We start from the raw sequence: 24,548 nt of genomic DNA on the forward strand, positions 1-24,548 counted from the left end.
AAATAGTAGCTGAAATTTTTCCAATTTTGAGGGAAAAAACAACACTACCAACCAAAAAGCTCAATTAACTATAAGCAGCATTTTTAAAATAAGAAAAAAAAGAAAGATTACATATAGATACTTCATAATCTAATTTTAAAACCGTGGCAAAGAGAAAAATTTTACAGAAGCCAGAAAAAAATAGACACATTACATATTAATACATACAGGGCAGCAGCGGTGAGAATTACCACCGACTTTTCACCTGAAACAGTGCAAGTCAGAAGGCAATGCTATGGTATCCATAATGTGCCGAAAGGAAAAAGCTGTCACCAGGGAATTATATATCTAGTAAAAATATCCTTTAAAAATGAAGGCAAACTAAAAATATTTCAAGATGAGCAGATGCCTAGAGAATTTACCACCACCATCAGATTTTCTCTACAAGAAATGTTAAAAGAGTATCTTCAGGCTTTAAGAAAATGATATGGGTGGAAACTTAAATCTACATAAGGGAATGAAGAGCACTGGAAATGGGAAATGTGTGAATAACTGTAAAAGCAGGGTGAGGAGGGGTCCCTACAAGGCGAGGGCCTACCATATGAAATCAGAGCCTAAGACGAGTGAGGAAGACATTCACTCAAGAAAAGAGAGAAATGACAGATTCTAGGACTGGGCCAGATAAAATAATAGACAAACCTGGAACTTTTATTGTACCAGAGAACAAGGAGGTACCCAAAGAAAGAGAAGGACATGTGAAAAAACTCAGAAGCCAGGTGGAGGGCCAGCAGCATAAATTCAAGCAACAAAATGAAGAATAATGTCATTGATGATAACCTATTGTCTGAAACTGGAAACCATGACTCCAAATTGATATAAATAAATGAATAAATTCAAGGTTAATGAAGAACTGAATATTCGCTTACTTCCAAAGTATATCCCTATAAAACACTTACTAATTGTGAAGGACTAAAAAGTAACTTTACAGTTGAGAAACCTGACAGACACCCCCTTAATCAAGTGGCCAATGGGAACATCATCAGTAATAGGTCAAATTGAAATTGTGTGCCGCCTGATGTCTACAACAAGAAGGACACAACATCACCTCTGGGATATCCTTGCCAAAGATGTGTAATCTGAACCATACGAGTTCAGAAAACAAGTTAGGAAAAAATTGGACAATTCTATGAAATTACTACTTTTAATCTTCAAAAGCGTCAAGGTTGTGGAAATCAAGTAAAGACTGAAAGGGATACTAAGATGGACCCTTTTCTTTATATAAAGGAGATTATTGAGACAACTGACAACATTTGACTGAGGTTTGAAGATTGGGTAGCAGTAATAAATTAATGTTAATATCCCGATTTCAATGGTGGTATTGTGAGTATGTAGGGGAGTGTCCTGGTTTGTGAGACAGGTGCACCAGAAAACACGATGGGACTAAATACTCCAATTAAAAGGCAGAGGTTGTCAGATCAGGCAAAAAAGCAAGATCCAGCTACATCTTATTTACCAGAAGCACACTTTAAATACCTGTAACTATATTTATGTATTTATATTTATGTAAAAATTATAAATATATATTTGAAGAGTTCTTCAAATAGCGTGTTCATTGTTCGTCCTCTCTTAGTAGAATGTAACTCCTAAAAGGATGAGAATTTTTTAATGTTCTCCTCTCTTTCTAAAGCTCCTCAGAACCTAGAACAGAGACTGGCACATAGTAAATGCTTTTATGTGTGTGTGTGTGTGTGTATATGTATGTGTGTATAGATAGGTGTGTGTGTGTATATATGTGTATATATATGTGTGTATATATAGATATGTGTGTGTGTATATATGTGTGTATATATATGTGTGTATATATAGATGTGTGTGTGTATATATGTGTATATATATGTGTGTATATATAGATATGTGTGTGTGTATATATGTGTGTGTATATATAGATATGTGTGTGTGTATATATGTGTGTATATATGTGTGTATATATAGATTGTGTGTGTATATATGTGTGTATATATATGTGTGTATATATAGATATGTGTGTGTGTATATGTGTGTGTGTATATATGTGTGTGTATATATAGATATGTGTGTGTGTGTATATATGTGTGTGTATATATGTGTGTATATATAGATATGTGTGTGTGTATATATATGTGTGTGTATATATATGTGTATATATAGATATGTGTGTGTGTGTGTGTGTGAATATATGTGTACAGAGAGAGAGAGAGACAGACAGACAGACAGACAGAGACAAAGAGAGAGAGGGAGACAGATTAACTCTTCCTCTTAAACTGTCAGCTCGTGAAGGATGTGTTTCCTGCACCATTGTTTCTCAGTGGCTTGGCAAATAGAAGACCCTCGATAAATGTTGGGGGAATGGATAAAAGCATTAAGTTACTTGGCTTGCCATTATAAATGAAGTTAAATTCACATGAAATTTCTTGCTGTTATTTTAAAAGAAATTAAAACAAATCAAAATTAAATCAAAATTAAGCCATAATTTATTAAAAAATTGTATGGCTGCTTAACCATGTTAACATACATTTACTAAGTTATCTATTATCTGCTCCCTCTTCTATTTTAAAAAACTATAAATGGAAACATTTTGCCAGGGTTTTTATTTCTACTGGAGTAGATATCCCAGGTGTTGATTACCAGATGATTGTGATAATGGCCATGAAACTTCATTACCACTAAAAACGCTGGGCCTAGCAAAATCTCACTTACAGGGGTTTTCAGTTTCTTATAAGATATACTGATAACATGAATTAAAGTATCTTCTTAAGTATACCCTGCCCTGATTTTATTCTTGCCCATATTTCCATGCATGAGAAAAAAGAATTCACTTTCCCATTGTAATCCATACAGATTAAATCTATTTCACTTTTTCCATAGAAATTGAATTATTTTTATAAACTAAAGTGGGAAGTAATCTGAATTTAAAAAAAAAAAACAACATTGACTAGCGCTTTTGTGACTACAAAGCTAATAGTTGGTTCAAAAATACGCAATCTATGCTCATAATTGTAATCCTTTCTTTCTTAAAACATTAACATTACATTGTAGAGATGAATTTTTTTAACTTTTTAAATTAGCTTATTACACACATATGGAAAAATGTACAAATCTTAAGTTTACAGCTCAATGAATTATCACAAATGAACACACGGAGTATAAGTAGGACCTAGGTTAAGAAATCGAACATTATCATCACCCTAAAAGTTCACTTCTTTGCCTCCCCCAACCACTCTGCCTGCCTTCCTCCCTAGAGATATTCCTGCTCCCGACCTCTAACATGCTAGATAAATAAATTTTTGCCTGCCTTTTAATTTTATATGTCATATACAGTATGTACATGTTTTATATCTTGCTGCTTTCACTCAACATTATGTTTTTATAGAGATTAACTTTTCATCTTAAATTTAAATCATTATTGGATTTTGTGTGATAAAATGTAATCAAACATTACCCTTGAATTCATTCTCTTTATAAACAATGTAAATTCTAGCAAAATATAATTTTACCAAATGTTATAAAGTCACTAAAATAGCTAGATGTTGAGAGCAACAGTTGCTAAACCAGATTTTTATTGAACGTAATAAAAGCATTCAAACTAGTACTCAGCTAAGTGATTTGCAATACACTGCTGAGAATTTATTTCCCTTTGAAAACCCTTCTATCCAAAAATTACTGTAGAGATAGCAAATGATATTTCTTTTCAAGGCTCTGTATATTTCATCGCTCTTTGGTGTTAGATTTGAAGTGGGTTATTTGTAGAGAGAACTATGCATCTGTGTAACACTCAAGTAACATATACACTCTATTGGTTCTTCCCTGTGATTAGGCTGTCACTGATACTATAGAGTTTTACAGATTACAGGTTTTGCCTAAAGCTACAGTCAGCTCTCTTACCCAGTAATTGGATAGACAGATTTGGCTCAGCTCAGCAAGTCTGTACTTCTGTATGCAAAAGAAGCCCTGAATTGAAATACAGCAGCCTTGCCAGGTCAGGATAAACAGAACTCAGTGGGGAAGTTTAGCAAATCGCCTTTAAAGAACACTTTTCATCCTATTTCTACGCCTTTGTTAACTGACTTTCATAGCTTATGGATATACATATATATGTATATGTATAATTAAGCATTAAAAACGATCATCCAAATTTTGACTTTCCTTAAAAGAATTTCTAAATTTTAAAATGTTGGCTTCATTAAAAGTGAATGTTTTCTAACTTTCTGTGCTCAGGTACATACAAACCTTGAAGCTTTTCAGACTCTGATTTTTGTTTGTTTGTTTATTTTCAGGACATAACATTGCTATAAAAATAAACAAATTACATGAGCACCATGAGCTGCTATTTAATTTCAAAAACTCTGAAATCCTAAGTTAGTTTGCTTATAACACACTCGCTCCATAATGAAACTTAAATCTGGAGCATTTTAAGTAATAAATGTATGTATAGTGTGGGTGAGCTTATGACACCACAAAACCTTTACTTTTTCACTTCATAAATTTATTGCTGTATTGGCCCACATATAAGACTTTTTTAGGCCACCTTAATTTTCAAAGGAGAGGAAAATTGCAAGTTGCAAAAATAAACTCTGTCACATAAAACTTTCCATCTGTAGCCCCCGGAGCAATTGAAGGGGTGAAAATGTGCCCTGATACCCCTTCCTTCCTTATGCTTTAGGTGTTTCCAGCTAGAGTTACTGAAACTGAAATTTAAATACAATTGCTACCTTAGCACGCCAGCCAGTCTGTTAGAAGTTGCGTTCTGTTACTCTGCTGGCCCCAAAAAGGGGCTAGTGTCTCTCACAGTCAAGCATTGTTAAATACAGAAAGCTTTTGAAAATGGAGATTTTAAAAACAGGTTTAAGGTGATTTAATCACCTCCCTCCTCCAATTCTTCCACCAGCCTCTCTCCTCTCAGCATCTCCAAAGGGACATTTGGCAAAGGAGGAAGAAATAACAGTTCTTTAGTTCTTTGCAAAAGAGGGAAAGATACTGGTTAGCTATTGTCTCTGCTTCCCTGTCCAGGCCCATTCTCTAGCTTAGAAAAGAATTCTGACCCCTCAGACAAAGAGCATCTTAAGTATGTGTTCTGACTCTCCATTTGCCATTCGGCTTTGTGCAAGTTTTTTTTAACCTTGCCAAACTTCAGTTTTACCATCTGTAAAATGGGAGTGATATTTCTTACCTCATAGGGTTGTTGTGAGGATTAAGTGGGAAAAAAATGTATATGAAGCCTTTAGCACATAATAAGCACTAATAAATATTTGCTATTATGACTACAGCATTTGGGATAAGATGATGTGGCTCAGGCTGCTGGCTGTGCAGAGGCTCCGTTCCCTTCTCTTCCTTGTCATACAGCTGGGCCATATACCCCAGGCTTTCTCACGGGAGGTAGGGCCACAAGGCTGAGTTCCAGCCAAGAGAAGGTGAACAAAAATTATGTGTGCCACTTTTAGCTCAAAGCTTTCAAGCAGATGCTCCCTTGACCCTACTTCGCCCCTTCTACCTAGATGCAAAAGATTACATCAAAGGGATAGTGGAGACACAGATAAGAAAAGCCAGGGTCTTAGAGTAACAACATGAAGGAGAATAGCCACCACTACACCCCAACCAAGAAAAACTATCATTGACTATTCTTTGTGCCATTATTTATCTTGGGGTCTATGTGTTACACAGCTACCTTGCCTAATTGAAACAGCTGGTAAGGAGACAGAATTCACATTTAAAATACTGTTGGTCTGGTGGGGCAGCGGTTCTCACTGTAAAACAAACGAGAAATGTTCAATTGCTTGAAAGTCTAGCTTAGCCTTTCTCTTTCACATCTCTATTTAGTTTCTGTCTTGAGCTTAATTTTCTTTTACCAATACTGTTCACTCTGCACAGTTCCCACATATATGTGCACCCCCTTCTGTCTCCTGGACCTAATTTTTGTTAACACAGCCAAAAGAGGGTGTGATCTGGGGTCGGGAGGCAGGGGGGTAGGAGTGCTTTATTTAAATCCCAAAGGAAAATGAAAGCAAAATAGGAGTATGGTTTTCTAATTTTAAGAACCGTAATAAAAGTACTTATGCATTTTACTGAGCATGAAAGCCCTGTAAACACAGAATTTGGATTATTTGCTGTTTGGTTCCTGGTTGTGAGTGGTGGGCGCCATCTTGTTTCATTCTGCCTGAGAGCAGTCTACCTAAATATACAGCTCTGCTCAAAGAGAAATACTTGTAGGGAATATACTTCAATACACTTCACAGTTCAATCCTCCCCCTCCTCACTGGTCTGGGCAGCCATGACCTATCTCCACTTTGGAGGGTAAACCTAGTTTAGAGTTCATGTGCGAGTCATTAGTGTTTAAATGCCTTGAGCCTCAATAAATGATGTGGCCGTTTCCAGCTTCGATAATAAGCTTTACCCACTTTCTGAGGTGTTCTATGACTCAGACCACATTCCTAAGTCAGAGATTGTTAATATTACAAACGTACAGTATCAGTAAGGTTATGCCCCATGAGTAAATACATCTAGCTAAGGGCACTGCTAAAAATAGCCCCAGAATACAGGTGAGGAACAACTAATCAAGCTTTACCTAAAACATGTAGGAATCCACAAAGGGGCCCATTCTTCCTTTCCAGCTCCTTTATCCAAATTTCAGGTGTTCTTGGCCATTGAACAAAAACTGTCAATGGGGAATTGTTCAGTTTGACTATCGGTTAATTCATAACCTAGAGTATCAACAATTTAGCAACCATAGATTTTAAGTGAAGTGAAGGAACCCAAAGTGCATAGTATTTCGGCACGGTGTTCTCAATGGCAATGCTAAACTGGGGTTGCTTTATCAGTATAAAACACTTTGGAACAGAAACAACAGCAAAATCTGAGTTTCATTATCCAAGGTAAATCATCCCTTACTCTTTAGTCTTTTAGAAGATAGTTAAGACTTCCCAAATGTATATATGGTAGATTCAAACCACTCCTAAGCACATGTATATCTGTGCCAATGATTTCAAGGTAGGAGAGGGGGCTCAGTAAGCTACCAACAGAAAGCACAGATTTGAAGGCAATTTTTGATACATTAAATTACTGCCCAAGACCAATCTGAAAGCAGACTTAGGCTTTAGCACATTCCTAGCAACGACAAACTAAGATTACAACCCACTTTGCTAAAAAGGATAGTTTTTAAATGTTCTATTAACATACAGAAATGAAAACCCTGAAATTTTACAACCAACAACATGTAGGAAGCCATTATCTGAAGTGTAAGCAACTGCATAGTGCTATTTTAATTACGCATTGCAGGGAAACTGTGATTGTGTCTTCGCCAGTATTTTATTAGAATGTCAATTCAATTGAATTACATCCCATGGGAAAGATTAGCATGGATTTTAGTATGGATGTGTGAAAGTGTTGCTGTGCCCAGGCCAACTTTTAAAAGTTGTGTGCTAATGAGAGTGAAAATGGAAAGAGAAGTGTGAGTTTCTCTGGTCCAAGAAATCCTGCAGCCATTCTTTCCTCCATTCCACCGTAATCCTCACTACATTTGCAAATGGTACAAACTGAACACAAAGCCTGCCAGACATCAGCACTGCACTTTGAGCATTATGAGAGGATCAAAGGGATTTAGGATGAGGAAATGTATGTTCAGACATCTATTCCTCAGCTTAAAACAGGCAGGGAATTAAATATTGAACTATACAGCGAATGGAAATTTATTTGAATCAAATTTTTAAATCTCACCCCTCCACACACACACACAAAGGAACTTCAGGATTTGGGGTCACCTATGATAACGCCCACATTTTACTAAAGAAACAGAGTCAGGAAACTAGGGTCACTTGACTAGCAAATTAGTGGCAGTGCAAATTTGCTAAGGTCAGTTTACTACCCTTCTTTTTATATTGCTATTACTACAGTTTCTGGACAGTGCTTCAACACTTCCCATTTTGTCTTTTATTGACTTTTTTTTTGAAACTTATAATTAAGGGGAAAATCTGAGTATACGATACAGGTGTTTCTTTGACCACGTAAAAATAGGACCAAGTAAAGGAAATAGGTAAAAATTGAAGAGATGTAGTATTGGTGAAATCTCCCCCCTCCCCAGGGCAAGCAATGTTTATGGATTGCTAGTCCTGGAACACTAGCTGAGACAAGCCCCTGAGAAAAAGCCTGTGAGCTGCTGCTTCTGTGGCCCTCCACTTTCTGCAGTTTCCTTTCTTTTTAGTCCTTGGTGTTTCCAGAAGTTATCACCACCTGCCCAGATGAAAATTAAAATCACTTCAGGAAACTCAAAGTAGTATGTTTTCTTCTGTGATGATCGAGAAATTCAATGGCCATTTCGCGATGCCTTCACGATTAAATCTCAGAGCAGAACCCACTATCCTTTGGACAATCTGACCTTTGTACTCTCCTCTCACACAAACCCCAGGAGACGGGAGGATTGACCAGCCCCGTGGGTGGGGTGGAACCTGGGATGTGCTGCTGTTACAGACTCTCAACCTACCGCCCACTTCCCTTCCCCCCACTCCTCCGCCCATCACACACACACAGTCCAGCCTCCCACCGGACCCCTGACCTCAGTACCCCCTGCCGCGCAAGGAGGAATAAGTCAGGAGGTAAGAGTCTGCCCTCCGTGGAGCCTTTAAGGCTCTGGTCGCCCCCTCCAGCGCTGGGCAGTGCAAAGGCCTGGTGACTGCGTAAATGGTGGGTGCAAGGCGGGGGGCTTGGGGACAGCAGCCGCCAGCCAGCCGGGCCGGGCACACCACTGGTGAGGTTAGGCCTATTGAAAACATCAAATCGCCTAAGCCAGGATAGATGCCACACATGCATTCAATGCCAAGGGCATTGGAGCAAAACTTGGAGACGCAGGACTCCAAGTGTCTCTTCCCTCAGTCCCGGGTCTGAACTCGCGGGGGAATCTCCCACTCTCTTCCCGACCAGGCGCCGGCCTCGTGGCCCCCACTCAGTCGACCTCCACCCGCTCCTCGCCCGCCCGCTCACGGTCCCCCGGGCCCGCCGCCTGCGGCCCGCCCTTCCTCCGCCGCCGGGTCACTCCGGGACAGGCGCCCTCCCCCCGCTCTCCCCGCGGCGGGAGCCCAAGGCTCCAGCGGCTGCGGCGGCGGAACCCCGTGCCAGTGCCGGGCTTTGAACTCCCGCGCGACACTGGAACCCACCCCCAACCCCCGTGTCCCGGCTCCGGGCTCCTGGCGACCGGCGGCCGCGACCACGGCGGACCGAAGCTCGGCGAAGCCCCTGGGCGTGCCCCGGGTGACCGAGTAAAGGGCGCCCCGGTGAGGAGACGGACGGCAGGCGCCCACGGCTTGGAGGGGCTGCCTTAGGCTGCAGGACTGAGAATCGACTGCTCGCTGGAGCTTTACACCTTAAGTGTTTCTTGCTGTGAAGCTCCCTGAGCCCGGCCCTGGCTCTGCGAGCCGGCTGAGAGCGCTGGGCGACCCCTCCCGGGTCCCGGGACTCGAGTCTCCTCCGCTGTGCGTTAGGCAGCTTGGTGAGCCCTCGCTGGCCTGGCAGAGCGTCGGAAGAACAGGGAGGATGGGGCCGCGCGGATCTTGCAGGAGTGAGCTCCTAACTCTGGGACTCCAAGCTCCCAGCAGGTCTTTTTTAATGGAAATTTTATTGAGGCCGGCTACACTGTCCTGGGCAAAACCCCATGCAATTGTTGTAATGTATATTTCATTGCAGTATCAAAGGTGCCTGATGCACAGCTAGATGCTTGTTCACGAACTTCACACACCTGTTTAACTAGCAGTCACACCAAGCAACAGAACATGACCTGCACCCTCAATGCCCCCTCAGCTCTTCCACCAATCGGGGCAATCCCTACCCTGTCTTCCAACACCAGGACTAGTTTTGCCTGTTTTTGTACATTATGTAGATAGAATCATAGGGAACGTGCTCTTTTGTGTCTGGTTTCTTTTCACTCAATAGCATGCTAGTGAGATTCATCCATGTTTTTGCCTATGGTTGAAGATGGTTGTTTCTCATTGCTGTACACAGTATTCCTTTGTATATATTACAATTCGTTTATTCATTCTATTTTAATGAAATATAGGTAGCTTCCAGTTTTGTGATTGTTATAAAAAATGCTATTGTGAACATTCTGGTAGATGCCTTTTGATGACCACTTTTCCTTTTCTGTGGATAAATAACTAGGAATGGAATTGCTGGATCTTACGAAGGCATTTGCTCAGCTTTGGTAGACATGGCCAAGAGGTTTCCAAAGGGCTGCACCCGCTTACCACTTACCAACAATATCTTAGAATCCAGTGGCTCCAAGACCAAGTATTGATTGAGGACCTACTGTGTAGCTGGGAAAGAGCAGGGCGCAGGACACACTGAGCCCCTACCCTCAGGAGTTCCAACAGGAGACAGACTATACACACCTCAGCAAACACCCGGACAAACTACTGCCTAGTGGAGGTAAGTGCTGGGAAAATAGTAAAACTGGGCCATGAGATGGAGAAGGGCATGTAAAATGGGCTGGTTGGAGAAGGCTTCTGTGAAGAGACAACTGAGTCTAGACCTCAAAGACAAGAAGGAACTCTGGATAAAGACAGGGCATAGGCGGGAAGTCATCCCAATCTCTCCTTTTTTTGCCTGGGGGTTTATAAGACTTCTCAGACTTGGGCAGAACCAAGTTGCAGTTTCCAAGGTCTTCAAGTTCACTGTGCTGCTGCTACTTGGGAGGGGGTGGGGGAGGAAAATCCCAGGAAGCCTCTAGCCAGAGCACCCACCTCTCCCAGCCTCTGAACTCCCAGACACTTCTTTCCCAGTATCTCCACCTTCTGTTGTATAGTTAGTGCTCGTTATGCTTTGTGCCCACACTCCACATTTTGCCAAGTACTTTACCACTTGAAACAATATTTCTCACTTCTAGTTATTAATGAGGTAGCCTGGTGTTAGACACATCGTGAGTCCCCACAAAGGAAACAGACAACATGAAAACATTAACATGCCCAAGGCCAAAAGGCGAGTCAGTGAAAGATCAAAGGAGGCTCTGGACAGTCCATACCACCCTCTAGGCACTGTGCTGAGGACTTCTATACAGTGTCCCTTTCATTACCACAGCAAACCCCCAAAGTGGGCATCATTATCTCCATTTAACACCTAAGGAAACTAAGACAAGGGAGATTACCCAACAAACCTGAAGTCACATAGTTAACAAGCCGGGAAGTCCAGACACAAGCCCAGAATTGTCTAACTTTGAAACCCCGTCTCAGATCAGGTTTCCTAGAAGCAGAACCTGTGACCAAGATTCATGCTGAGGCAATTATCGTCAGGAGTGCTGTTAGGAGAAGAGTGGGGGGAGCAGAATTGGGCAGGGGAGAAGGTGAGCAAGACTCTCATCTCAACTGGAAACTGACTTTAGTCTATCCCACTAGGAACATGAACTACATCACAGGGTTAGTCTCACTTTGAAGCAAAGGGGGAGGCTTTTGTAGCTATTGTCATGCAGCCCTGGCAGTACTCCAGAGAAGGGAACATCTTTGGGCCCTTAGCAATCAACACACCACAGAAGGGGAGGGAAGTACCAGATCAATGAAGGGGCTCCAGCTGGGAACCAACAGCACCTACTGTGCCCAGTCTCAGCTTGTCTTTGCCCCAGGCTCCCTTGGGGTACTGAGGATGCCCAGATCACTCCCTGCTCCAAACACTGCAGTCTTCCCACCCCTCCTACACCAGGGGTTCTTTAGGAAGGGCTTGTTAAAACTCAGATTGCTGGGCCCCACCCCCAGAATTTACAATGTAATAGGGCTGAGTGGGATCTGATAATTTTCAATTCCAACAACCAGGTGATGCCTTGCTGCTTGTCTGGGGTGCACTATTTGAGATCCACTGTTCTGCAGCATCATTTTAGGGCATTACATCTGTGACATCTAAGCTAGACTAATCTGCCAATGATCCCTTATTTTAACTAAGTTAACTGGACAATATGTCTCCCCAAATAGTAACTCTTCTGGTGGAAATATGAGAGTCGGTGGCAGATAACTTGAATACGAAAGTCTTCATGGCACCCTGTTGGTGATACCAATGATTCAATCCAACCAAAAAGAAAACTGGGAACTCTAAGCGTTAAAGGAAAGGCTTGAGGCAAAATATTAAATTAGCTGAAATTTTGCCATCAGGTCCTGAGACTCTTATTCTACCTTATGTGTCTCCTCTTTCTAGATTCCACTCATGGGCCCAGAACATTTTATGCTGAAACTGCCTCATACCTGTTCACAAGTGATTTGAGTCCATCTCCTCCAAACAAACATTAAAATCAGCCAAGGTAGGAATATTTACAGCATGGGAGTCAGCAAATTCTAAAAAACAGGAATCTTTATTTCCAGAGACCTAGTTACTAAACTTTTACCACATACCACTGCATCACCAGACCGTTAAAAGCTATTTGAAAAAAGATTAACAAACACACACCAATGTATAGTCGACAATAAAATTTAATACTTCTGTGTGCCAAACGCATACCTATTATGTGCCAGCACTATGCTGAGTGCTTTCTCATGTTTTTCGTTTATTTTCACAATAACCTGCAGAGGTGTTTTTATCCTAAGAAGAGAAAAATGAGACTCTCAGAAGTTACTTGACTTCCTCAAGGTCACACAACCAGTTAAAGGCTACACCAGCTTTCCAAGCCACATTGACTAATGCCAAAAATCTAGGTTCTTTCTACTGCTGCATTCCTACTTACTTGTAGTTTGAGAGATTAAGGAGACTAAGTCTTAAACCAAAGAAATGATTTTTTCACTGCAGCAGTTCACAAATGCTTCGGTCTCAAGACTCTTTCATACTCTCAAAAAGTATTGAGGACCCCAAAGAGCTTTGGTTCTGAGGATTATAAATAGGATATATAAATAGCATCAATAAATAGGGTATTATAAATAGCATCAATAGTATTGGAATGGAAAATGAGTAATGTTTAAAATATTTTTACTAATCATTTAAAATTAACAATGATAAATCCTTATGTATTAATGTAAAGAACATGTTTTCTTAAAAACAACTATATTTTCCAAAACAAGAAACTATTTAGTGAACAAAAGGCATTATTTTACATTTTTGCAAAATGTTAAAATGTCGTTTCTTGCTAATATAACAGAACATCACAGACCGGATAATTTTAAAAGAAAATAAATTTATTTGGCTCATAGTTCTAGAGGCTGGGAAGTCCAAGATCAAGGGGCTGTATCTGTTGGACCGTCTTGCTACATCATAACATGACAGAAGGACAAGGAAGCATGTAAGGCAGAGAGAAAAACAGAAACCATACTTCATCCTTTTATCAGGAGCCCACTCCTGAGATAAATACCCAGCTCCTGCAATAAGGGTATTAATCTACCACCTGAAGGTCCCATGTCCCAATTAATTTATCCAATGAAATTTCAACATGATTTTTCGAGTGAGCATTCAAACCATAGCATTTAGTGTAATAGTATAGCTGGAGTCCCATAACTGCTTCTGCATTCAATCTGCTGCAGTATGTTGTTTGAGTTGAAGTATGTGAAGAAAATATGACTGTATCCAGCTTGGAAAGGCAGGATCTCATGGACCCCCCAGAAATGGTCTTGAGGACCACCAGGGGTCTTGGAATCACTTTGATGACTGCTGATCTAATTATTAGATGTCAGGCTCAAGACAGTGATGGGAAGACAGTAGGCTTCAAACTTTAGTCCATCCAATCTTAGGAGTTAAGATTATTTAGAATTTGACTAAGCGAGGGAGCTAAATGGCTATTTTATAAGGTAAACATAAAAGTCCCCCCCCCCCCCGCCACTGCTCTCTCTCTCTCTGTCTCTCCCTCTCCCTCTCTCCCCTTCTCTCTTTCCTCCTCTCTTTCTGTCTTTTAAATCCCAGTAACTGCCAGCCCACTGATTTGCCAAATCCCAACAATGGCATTTGCAATACCATTTATTCATTCAGCAAATTATATTAAGCATCTAATATGTACCAGGCACCATACTAGACACTGAGGATATAAAAGTATATAAAACATCCACAGTGGCTACCTCTTTGGGGCTTAGATTTTACTGGGAGAGACAGGCTATGTCACATACAGAAATGTGTGGTTCCATAAAAAGATAATGAGAGATTTTCTGCAGAAGGAAGTCTTTTCTGGGAAGTGCTAAGGGGAGTCCTGAGGATTCCTAGAAGTGAATTCAGAAAAGGTGGGAAGGAAATGGGGCACTCAGACGGCAAGACTAAAAGTGATGTGAAATAAGACCTATAGCCTATGTCAAGGATTTGGCTCCTAAAAAAACCAAAAAATGAGTTTTTTACTGGAAAAGGGTGTGATATGATGACACTGTTCAGAAGGCTTTTGAGTAGCCTAGGCAAGACAAGGTCTAGGCAAGCTTCAGCTCACATGAGTAGAGGGGGATTAAGACAAGTGCACAGATTTGAGAGATGTCAGAAGGTAAAACTGATAGAAGTCAATGCTGAGTTGGATATGGGGAAGGAGAAGGTATCAGGAATACCTCCCAGATTGCTTCAAACATCTATTGAACACCCCCTATGTGTCAGTCACTGCACAAGGATCTGATGTCACAGCCAAATAGGAATTGGGATTAGGTTTGACTAGAAGTAATAGAAAAATAAAAACTATTCATTTCTTAAATGAAATAGGCCTTTCTGTTTTTATCATCTCTCATTTAAAAGTCTATAAGCCCAAGTTCCAGGATCCTACTTCTTGAAATTTAGGATCCTCTGACTTTGTTGCTCCCCAAGGCTGGACCTCCATTCCCAAGGGCCCCCAAGATGGTTTCTCCAGGTCTGGCCATTGTACAAATGTCCAGCCATCAGGAAGAGGAGGGTGAAAAATAAGGGGCAAAGCATAAAGGAACTTCCCAGATGCAACCACACAACACTTTGTTTATGTCCATTGCTCAGAATTTATCCAGTAGCCCCAAAGATGCTGAAGGGATGCTAGGGAGCACAGTCTTCATTCTCGGGAGCCATATGTACAGCTAGAAGTTTTACTACCAAGGAATAAGGGGAAAAATATAATGAGGGACAACATAGTTTTCACAAATACAGAATTAGACACAGGTGTTCCATTTTTGAGGGCTTACAGCAGTCTGAGGTCAATGGTTTCCATCTTGTGTATCCAATAAAAAATTGGAATCAGAGTCAATGCTGTAATGTGGCCATTTTGACTCTGATTCCAATTTTTTATTGAATTAATTTAATTAGTATTAAGGCACGGTGATAGTTCTCATTTCATTTTGTATGCAAAACTTTCCTGATTTGATTTGCTTCAATTGAATACTTTAAGGGATTATAGCCATAGGATTCTATTTTCCATAAATGATTAATTAATTTTGTTCAAAATATCTTAAATATTATTAAGCATATTAAAAGAAGGCATTGAATTATAAACTTTATGAAAGCACTGCTTAAATCATGAAACATATTTCTTGTTAAATTAATTTAAATAACAAATTTAGTGAACAAGTTTATGTAGAGGTATTTTCTCCTCTAATATGAGTGATTTGAAAACTAGCAAGAAAATGTATTTTAAAATTTACCTTTCCTTATTGTTTTCAAGCTAAAATTCATGCACAAATGTTTTAATGTGTATATATGTGTCTGTATATGTAAATAAACATCTGTTTTCCTGTGTGAAGTCATTGCCCTACAAGAAAGCATGATGTATATCAATTTGGATGACTTGAAATATCTTTTATGAGATAATTAAAGTATAAACTGTTCCTAAACTATTAACCTTCTGGTAGCTTCATAAATGTAGCAGCTGATGACATACCATAAAGTACAACTGTCAACTTTTAAGATATGAGCTAAGCTTGCTTGCTCAGATTTGGGCATAGATAAGAAACTTGACTCAGTCTAGTTTTATAGTTGCCCAGAGATTTAAATAAGAAGGGATGATTGTCTATCACAGCTCATAATAATGCACTTAAATTTAGAGCTCCAAATACCCCCACTCCCCAGTCGGCATGCTTCTCGAGGCCTTCGGACTGAAAAACTGCAGCTGTGTTTATGTGGTAATTTAGAATCCCTATTACATATGCAAGCAACTGGGTTCCATGGCTCAATCACAATTCATTCATTTTGCTTTTTTTGTACCAAAGAAATAAAATCAGAGAACTCTATAGCATTATGGCCAGCCTCTCAAAATCACAAAAATCAGGAGATTGAAAATGATAGCCCCACAAAACCCACAAATCGTTTCCATTTGCCATTAAATAAAGTTCACAACAGAAATTCCAGATATATGTAGTTAAGGTGTGTTATTCAGTTCAGCAAATATTTAGTAAGACAAGAAAACAAGTAGCCATAGTAAAATAAATTAAAACATGAATAAGGAAAGGCCTTTACTTTGAGGATACTGAAGCCTAAAAGAAGATATTTCGAATCAAGCACCATGTGTCTATTTGTGTGCATGAGAGTGTGTGTGTGTGTGTGTGTGTGTGCGTGCGCTTTATGGAGAACACCAATAAATGAACTGAGTTTGTTTCCAGATATGAATAAAATTCTCCAATACTTTTCTTTGGGAATGTAACAAATCTGTGCAGACATGTTATTTATGATTCACATAGCAAAGATTTTTAAAGTATTTGTTTATTGTCTAGATCCACAGTGACCCTAGCAAAAGTATCTGTAGTTCATCTTGTTACATATACTAGCCAGACTCTGAAAAGTTATGTAGAAATTGGCTTTTGTGCAAATGGAAGACTGTTTTCATGATGCTTAATAGTTAACTCAAAATCAAATGTTAAAGTCATATTCTAATTCAGGTGTTTTTTTATAGATCTGGGCTTTTCTCATATTATTTTTACTTATTGAATGTGTGTGTCTACAGTGTGAGGGGGATGTACCAGCATCTTATAAGGAAAATCATTTTACTCTAGAACATTCAACACTTTTTAAAGGTGCTGTAGAGAAATGGAATTTTTATAATCATTTTGGAACATAACATAGACTCCTTCTAATTTACTCGTGGGTTGCATTTCAGATGTTAAGTTGATTGGTATGCAAAAGTTGCTACTGGAAATAACCTCTTACATGTTAAGTTTTCAAGAAAGCACACAAAAGCAATTCATTAATCTAAGATATGGCTCTGCCATAACTGTTCCTATGTTTTTTTCCCTCTAACTTTTGAGCACTCCTGAAGTAGGGAATCAACAGCTCTCTTGTCTTTTCAACTCAGTAGGCAAGGACTTCACAACCTCAAAGTCACAATGATTGCTAAACCAGGGCTCCTGAGGTGACGAGAGAGGGGTTGGGAAGGATAGCTGAAGGGTAGGACAACTGAGCTATAAGGGATGAGATGATGGGATGGAAGGTAAGGGACCTTTTGCTTTCTTTTCTAAGCAGTTATAGAAAAGAACTGCCATTACTGAGATTGATAAAAGGAAAATAAACATCAAGCAGTATGACACCATCTTTTTTTTTTCTCTAGACAGGGTGTGTTGCCCAGGCTGGAGTGCAGAGACATGATCTGGGCTCACTGCAACCTCCATCTCCTGGGTTCAAGTGATTCTCCCACCTCAGCCTCCTGAGTAGCTGGGACTACAGGCATGCGCCACCCAGCTAATTTTTGTACTTTTTGGTAGAGATGGGGTTTCACCATGTTTGCCAGGCTGGTCTCAAACTCCTGACCTCAGGTGATCTGCCCACCTCAGCCTCCCAAAGTACTGGGATTACAGGCATGAACCACTGCACCTGGCCTGGCTCCGTCTTACAAACTTTTTGCTCTCGAAACAATTAGCTAGATATATGATTGATTGATTGATTGATTGATTGAGATGTATGATAGGAGTTTTGAAAGTGGTGAGAAAAATTAAAGATACACATGCAGGCCAGTATGTACAGGCTGATTTCAAAGTCAAATTACATGGGTTCTAAACCCTGATTTACCACTTGGAAGTTGCATGACTTACAGCAAGTATTTAAATCTGTCTGGGCCTTGGTTTCCCTATCAAAAAAAAAAAGAGATAATAATAGAACTGTACTAAATTCATAGAATGTGGTAACAGAGTAAATGAGATAATCCATATAAAGTCATTAGCACAATGTCCAGAACATAGGAAGTGCTCAATAACATTAGCCAACAGCAGCAGCGGTAACATTATTTTTATGGAACATTGTTGAAAGCTGCAGGGATATAGAAAAAAACATATTCAGTGGGAGGGTAAGTTCCAACTTAACTAGATTTGTGACCCTGAATGGATCATTCAATTTCCTGGGATCTCATCTTCCTCAGGATATGTCTAGATAAGCCAATGTTTCTCGAGTGTCAGTGTGTGCCATCACCTGAGGATCTTGTTAAAATGAAGATTCTAATTCAGCAGGTCGGGGGTGGGACCTGAGATTCTGCACTGCTAACATGTTCCAGAATGAGATTGGTACTGATGGTCTGGGTACTACACGTTGAGTAGTAAAGATCCAGATGGTATCCAGTGAGTGTCTTTTTCAGCTTCAATCCAGTTTATAATGAAGACACTGGCCCATTTTTATATATAAAGAAAGAATGAAAAATTCAGGTTCACTTTTGAGAAAAATTAATCTCATATTAACATGGGAATTTTGTCTCTAGAGCTCCAAGAGATTGGAAGAGAAGGTCAGGATTCATCTGAAGGGTCAGATAATTGGCTGCTGAGAAGGTGGACAAAAGGGGATGTTTCCTGATGAGGTCCTCAGGACAGAGGCATTTTAAGTTGGGAAGGTTTTTTTTTTTTTTTTTCTTGATTCTGGAAGGCAGCATGGCATCATAGTGAAGAATGAGGGTGTGTGTGTGAGGGGTGGAGGGGTGTGTGTATGTAATCAGCTATACCTGGATGGTTATCTCAACTCTGCAATGTAATGGCTGACCTTGGGCAAATTTCTTAATTTTTGTCAATTTCATTATCTCATCTGTAAAATAGGAATAGCAGTACTTTGTTGGACTCTACTGACAATTAATTGATATAGAGCCTAAAGTACTGAGCACAAGGCTTACATGCACAGGTAAGTGGCCAGAAAATGTTATCTATTAAAATTATCATCATCGTCATTACCATTAGCCTTATATTAGGAATGCTTGAAGGCTAACCATTATAATCTTAATTCTATTTTAGTTTCGATGACAGTGGTTCTCAAACTCCAGTGTGCCCTAGAATCAACTGGATGGCTTATTAACACAGATTGCTGGGCCTCATCCTCAGAGATACTGATTCTGTAGGCAGTTCTTCGGTGGGGTCTAAGCGTCTGCATTTTTAACAGACTCTCAGGTGATATGACGCTCCTGGTCTGGGGACCACATTTTGGGAACCAACAATCTACAGAATTACTTCCTATAACTGGCATGATTATTAAGTGATGATGAATCTTTGGTAAGTAAATTTTCCACCCAAGTGAAGGTTACCTCAGATGCGACACTTTCATTTTAATCCCTTTTTGATGAAAACTTTTCTAAAATATATCATTCTTATTCTTATATATGTGAACAAGGGGCTTTTAAATACCACTTAGCTTTTCTTTTGGTTGCAGTTATCAGATAATTCCTCTTGATTTCAGAAGGGATAAATAAGCATGGCCTTTTGACTTATGAACTTATTAACCTGAACAATATTTCCGGGCTGTGTTCCTGAAGGGACAGTCATAGATCCCGAGAAGAGATAGTAGTGAAACTTACAAGTCAGCACGAGTTCTCTGAGAGTAGGTAAAGCTAACTATTTCCTTTATTGTTATGACTACTAGATTGGTAAATTGGAGAAATGGTATAGGCATAGATGTTGGACTAGCCAGGCTTACCAGGCAATACCAAAATGTGTTGAGTTGATTAATGGATGGGTGTCATTCTGGATAGATATTGCTTGTAGAGTGCCAGAGGGTTCTGTCCTTGGCTTTGTCTAATTCTTTCTCAGTTATTTGGATGAGCCAGAACATAGCCCATTCCCATTCTTCAGGGGTATGAAAACATAGATAAGAAGACCACTTGACAGATAATAAAGAAAGGGTGTGAAGGAGAGCCAGAGCAGACTTTGAGGGCCCAAACAATCCAGAACTCTGATTCTCTGATAGTTATGATCACTTGATTACCTGTTATGATACTGTAGTGTAATAGGCAAAATAGGTATGTGACTGCCTTAGAGCTTCTGGTCTTTGCTGCCAGGATGACAGCAGATTAACCTTAATTTTCAAGAACACATCTCTTGCTGCTCAACCAAATTTTATCCTTTCTCGAATGTCTTCTTTCAACCTGCTCTTAGATTGCTGTTTCAGCTCTACAAGCGTCCATGAAACCACATAACTAGACTTGACAAGAAATATAAATGAAACAAGAGTAAGCAGACCAATGGAGAACATAAGAGACCATTTGTTTGGAGTTTGGCTCTAGAGTCTCAGAGAGTGTTTTTTCTTACATTTATGTTCCAAAGGAATGAAATGATACAATCTTTGGCCCCCTGAGCTTTCATATATTGGTATAAGAGACTCAACTATCTATTCAATTATCATTCACATTTCAGAGAAAATTGTATTTATTTTATTGAATGATGACTTACCAAAAGGTTGCTACAAATGAATAGAAGGTGAAATAGATAATGCTGTATATTCTACTCGAATATATTCATTGTTCAATTAAATATGGTTGCAAGCACAATGTTAAGCCAAATGCCTTGTATTCACGTATGTACACATACCCTGTAAGTCTTGCTTTCTCATTTGCTATTGCCAAGGTGATAACTCTTAATGACAGATGGGAAAATGTTTTAAATAGAAAGGAATTTGGAGGAAACTAAAATAAATCTCACTTTACTTCATTATTCCACGTCTTCTTTCCCTGAATGGCAACATATTAGTGAGGACCCTCTTAACAATACATGAGTTTTGTTTGATAGGCTGTCTGATTTGCGCTTATTTCCCATAGGCAATGAGTGTGTGTAGTCAAGTCTAGGTTAGGGTCAGACAGGTTTTTCATTTATCTTTTCTAATGACCTGTAAACGTTCCACTGACTTGGGCTTTTATTTCGGAGGTAAACATTTTGCTAACTAGTCACGGGTGATGTAGGCACATTAAAAACTCCCTGCTAATTTATCATCATTGTGTAGCTAACCTCCAGCAAGTAAACTAGGTCCATTTTGCTCTCATGATTTTATGATGTTGGCAGTAGTAGTAAGTATGCATTACTTGGTCTCATCCCTAACCTGAGAAAATGAACCTTTTTACAGTCCTTTCAATCTGATCACACTATTTTAAGTGCTGATGTATTCTGAAAAGATGAATTGTTTTATGTTGCAATGTTTCCACTGAGTAATAGAGTATCATGTGGGTGAGGGAGGAAGAAGTGTAGAGTTACAAATTTAAATACACTGGCTCTGTATTCAGAGACTTCCATATAAGGAAGCAAGGTGATACTATAAAATATTCAGATGTATTCTAGGGGTACTGTGCATTTCCTAGATTATCAGTTTCCTTTGCTACATTTCTGGGGACTAACTGCCAACATAAGAATTGTAGATGATTCATAATTAGTAAATGCGCTTTGTTTTTCTTTGCAGCAATATTTGTAAAAATAACCTTATTTTTGGTACATTTATTTCTGTCTATTGGGCATTTTGTGACAAATATATTACTTGAAATGTCATACTTCAGAATTGTTTTCTTTTCATCTATTTTGAGGAAAACATTAAGGTTCTGATTTGAATTGTTTTAGGATAGAAATGTATTAAGTGATATATGTTATTAATAAGCTCCATGTTTTTCTCTATTCTCTATAAGGTGCTAAAACATTCCAGACATCAGATTCTTAGTCTAGAAAATTATTTAAGCAGCAGCAGCAAAATTCAAATTTTCTGACAACAGAAGGTAGAACAGGAAGTTCTCATTTGGGGATGATTCTGGCTCCTGGGGACATTTGTGGAGACATTTTTAGTTGCCTCAACCTGAGGGGGTCAGGGGAAGTGTGTTCTACTGGTATCTAGTGGGTAGAGATCAGGGATGCTGCTCAACTTCCTGCAGTGCAAAACACAGCGCTCACAATAAGGAATTACGCAGCCCAGAATGTCAATAGTGCTAAGACTGAGAAACCTGGACCTACAACTCTGTTTGCAATACAAATACAAATGAAAAGGAGTGAGGCAGTCTGAACTCTACACACTGGATCAAGATCCTTTTCAAAGGTGGAAATAAAGAAACCCTAAAGGAGGAACTCAACCTAGGATACAAGAAGAGAGGAAACATTTTGTTCCTTTGTGTTCCACATGTCATTAGGAAGTACACATGCATGGACTATTACATCACAGTGAATCATGACCACGTGTTCATTCTAAACATTGTGGTATTTGTTATTCCTAACTTTAATATACTGTAAAATCTGAATGTGGCATCACCAAACACCATGAAATGTGTTCTCCCCTTTTCCAATAGTGCATCAACTAATGGTTAAATGTGATCTTTAACTTGACAGAGTCTATGCAATCCTTCTGCTTTTTATTCTGCTTGGAGATCACAGCCTGTAGAACAGGATGATAGTTGAAAGCAGATGTTCTTCTAAACTATGTTTCACTCAAATCCAGCAATATGATAAAAGAGGAAAAATGGGGAAACATTGATGGGGCTTCAGGATAAAGAGTTTTATATTTTTCACAATGATTTGAATGTTAGTTCTCTTCTTTTTCAGGCCACATTCTGGTGTATTCTCTCATCATTTAATCATGTGTTACCTGTTGCTTTAGTCTGTCCTTTCTGATTTACTTCTAGTTTCTATTTCATTTATATACGTGTGTGTGTGTGTGTGTGTGTTTGTGTATTTATATATGTGCGTAAGTGTAATGTATATGTATACATGTTTGTATATATACACATCATATATAATGTATATATACACAAAATAATGATATAGTAATCATTTATATATCACATATATAGATAATATACAATATTCTGCTCATACCTTGACTCCTAACTGAAATGTTACTTTCTCAGAGATGCCTTCTATGACTATTTCATGTAAATTAAATACCTTCATCCATTGCCTTCTCTTATCTATCACATTTTTTCCTCCATATATATATATATATATATATAAAATATATGTACATATGTCTCTTTATATCTCTCTTGATATACTTTTTTTTTGAGACAGATTCTCAGTCTGTCGCCCAGGCTGTCTTGATATACGTTTAGATGTATTTCTATCTCATTTGACTCAAAGGAAGAGATAATTTTGCTTTCTCTACCATGACATTTTCAGACCCTGGCCTCTGACACTTTGCCCTCAATAAATGTTGCATGGGTGAGATAAAAGCTACCCACTCAAGGTGTACTGACGGTCAACTGTACTGAGATTATCAAAGCACGTGTCCTTCCCTTTTCTGTGATAAGGTGACTACACCCTGCACAATTGTTCTGTGCACACATACATTGTATAATTTGGCCGCAGTCTATTTTTTCCTATGTTTGTGACATAAAATGAAGGTAAGCCCCGACCTGTCAGTATGTGACATCATTTTTCCGAGACCAGCTCACAACTGCACATACACAGAGGCCTTTGCTCTTAGCTTTTTGTACCAATCTCTGAAGCACTATGGCTAAGCTTGAGACAGAAAAATTCCTGGTATAGTGATGAATCCCTTAAGCTGAGCAAAGAACCAGCAACAGTCGAGAACCCCTTTGAAGATGTTACTCAATTCCAAGAGAGGAATAAAAGGGGCCTATGGTTGCTCTCATTTAAACTTCTCAAGCCAAATGTTTGGCTTCTGCCTCTAAACATATCCTAGCAACATGACGTTGCAGACCTTTCCCTGAAGAGGTGGAGCCTATTTTTCCTTCTCTTAAAGCTGGACATTCTACATGTGACTTGCTTCGGCCAATAGAACTTTAGTAAATGTGACAAAAGCAGAGACTTGAATAGTGCATTTTCTTTAGAGTTCACTCTCTTGCTGATATTTGGGCCCTGAGACCACTGTGTAAGAATCCCTAACTACTCTGCTGGAAGATAAAAGACGATGAGGAAAAAGGCTGATCTATTCCAGCTGAGGGCTCCCAAGGCTGATGGGTCTGCCAACCACCAGACATGTCACTGAGATGACCATAGATTTTCCAACCTCAAATTAATGAACTGTCGAGCTAACTTACAGATTCATGAAAAACAAGTGATTTCCATTTTAAGCTACTAATTTTTGGAGTGGTTTTGTTATGCAGTAAAAGCTAACTGATAACAGTCACAGATAGCATATTACTGTCTGTTTTCTCAAGGAGGAAAGTCAAATGTCTATAAAATTGTGTGAGTTCAGCAGTGTTTGTGGAACTCACTAGTTTCCCAAGGTTGTTCAAGGTATAAAAAGGGACTTTCTGATCCAAAACTTGGGAATTACTGCATTCTACAGCATTTTCAACTTAGAGATTGAAAAACAAATTAGCAAATTAAAGATAATAAGAATTCACAAAGTAAATAAACACACACACACACACACACACACACACACACAAAACTGCTGAAAATATGTTAAAGCCCCATCTTTCCCAAACTTTTATAATCTCTTGGCACCATGCTATTAACATTATAGTCATTGCTGAAACCCTACTCTGAACGTAATGGTAA

General features: G+C 39.2%; 1 long non-coding RNA gene across 1 annotated transcript; it reads left to right on the top strand.

Moving 5' to 3' along the window:
* Positions 1 to 8,431: 8,431 nt before the first annotated feature.
* Positions 8,432 to 20,602, top strand: LOC106997143 (uncharacterized). Its single transcript, XR_001443271.3, has 4 exons — positions 8,432 to 8,600; positions 10,156 to 10,422; positions 12,172 to 12,274; positions 19,080 to 20,602. It is a non-coding gene; the product is annotated as an uncharacterized LOC106997143 (long non-coding RNA).
* Positions 20,603 to 24,548: the final 3,946 nt, after the last annotated feature.

Source organism: Macaca mulatta, chromosome 2 (genome assembly GCF_049350105.2).
Source record: "Macaca mulatta isolate MMU2019108-1 chromosome 2, T2T-MMU8v2.0, whole genome shotgun sequence".
Taxonomy (NCBI): Eukaryota; Metazoa; Chordata; class Mammalia; order Primates; family Cercopithecidae; genus Macaca; species Macaca mulatta.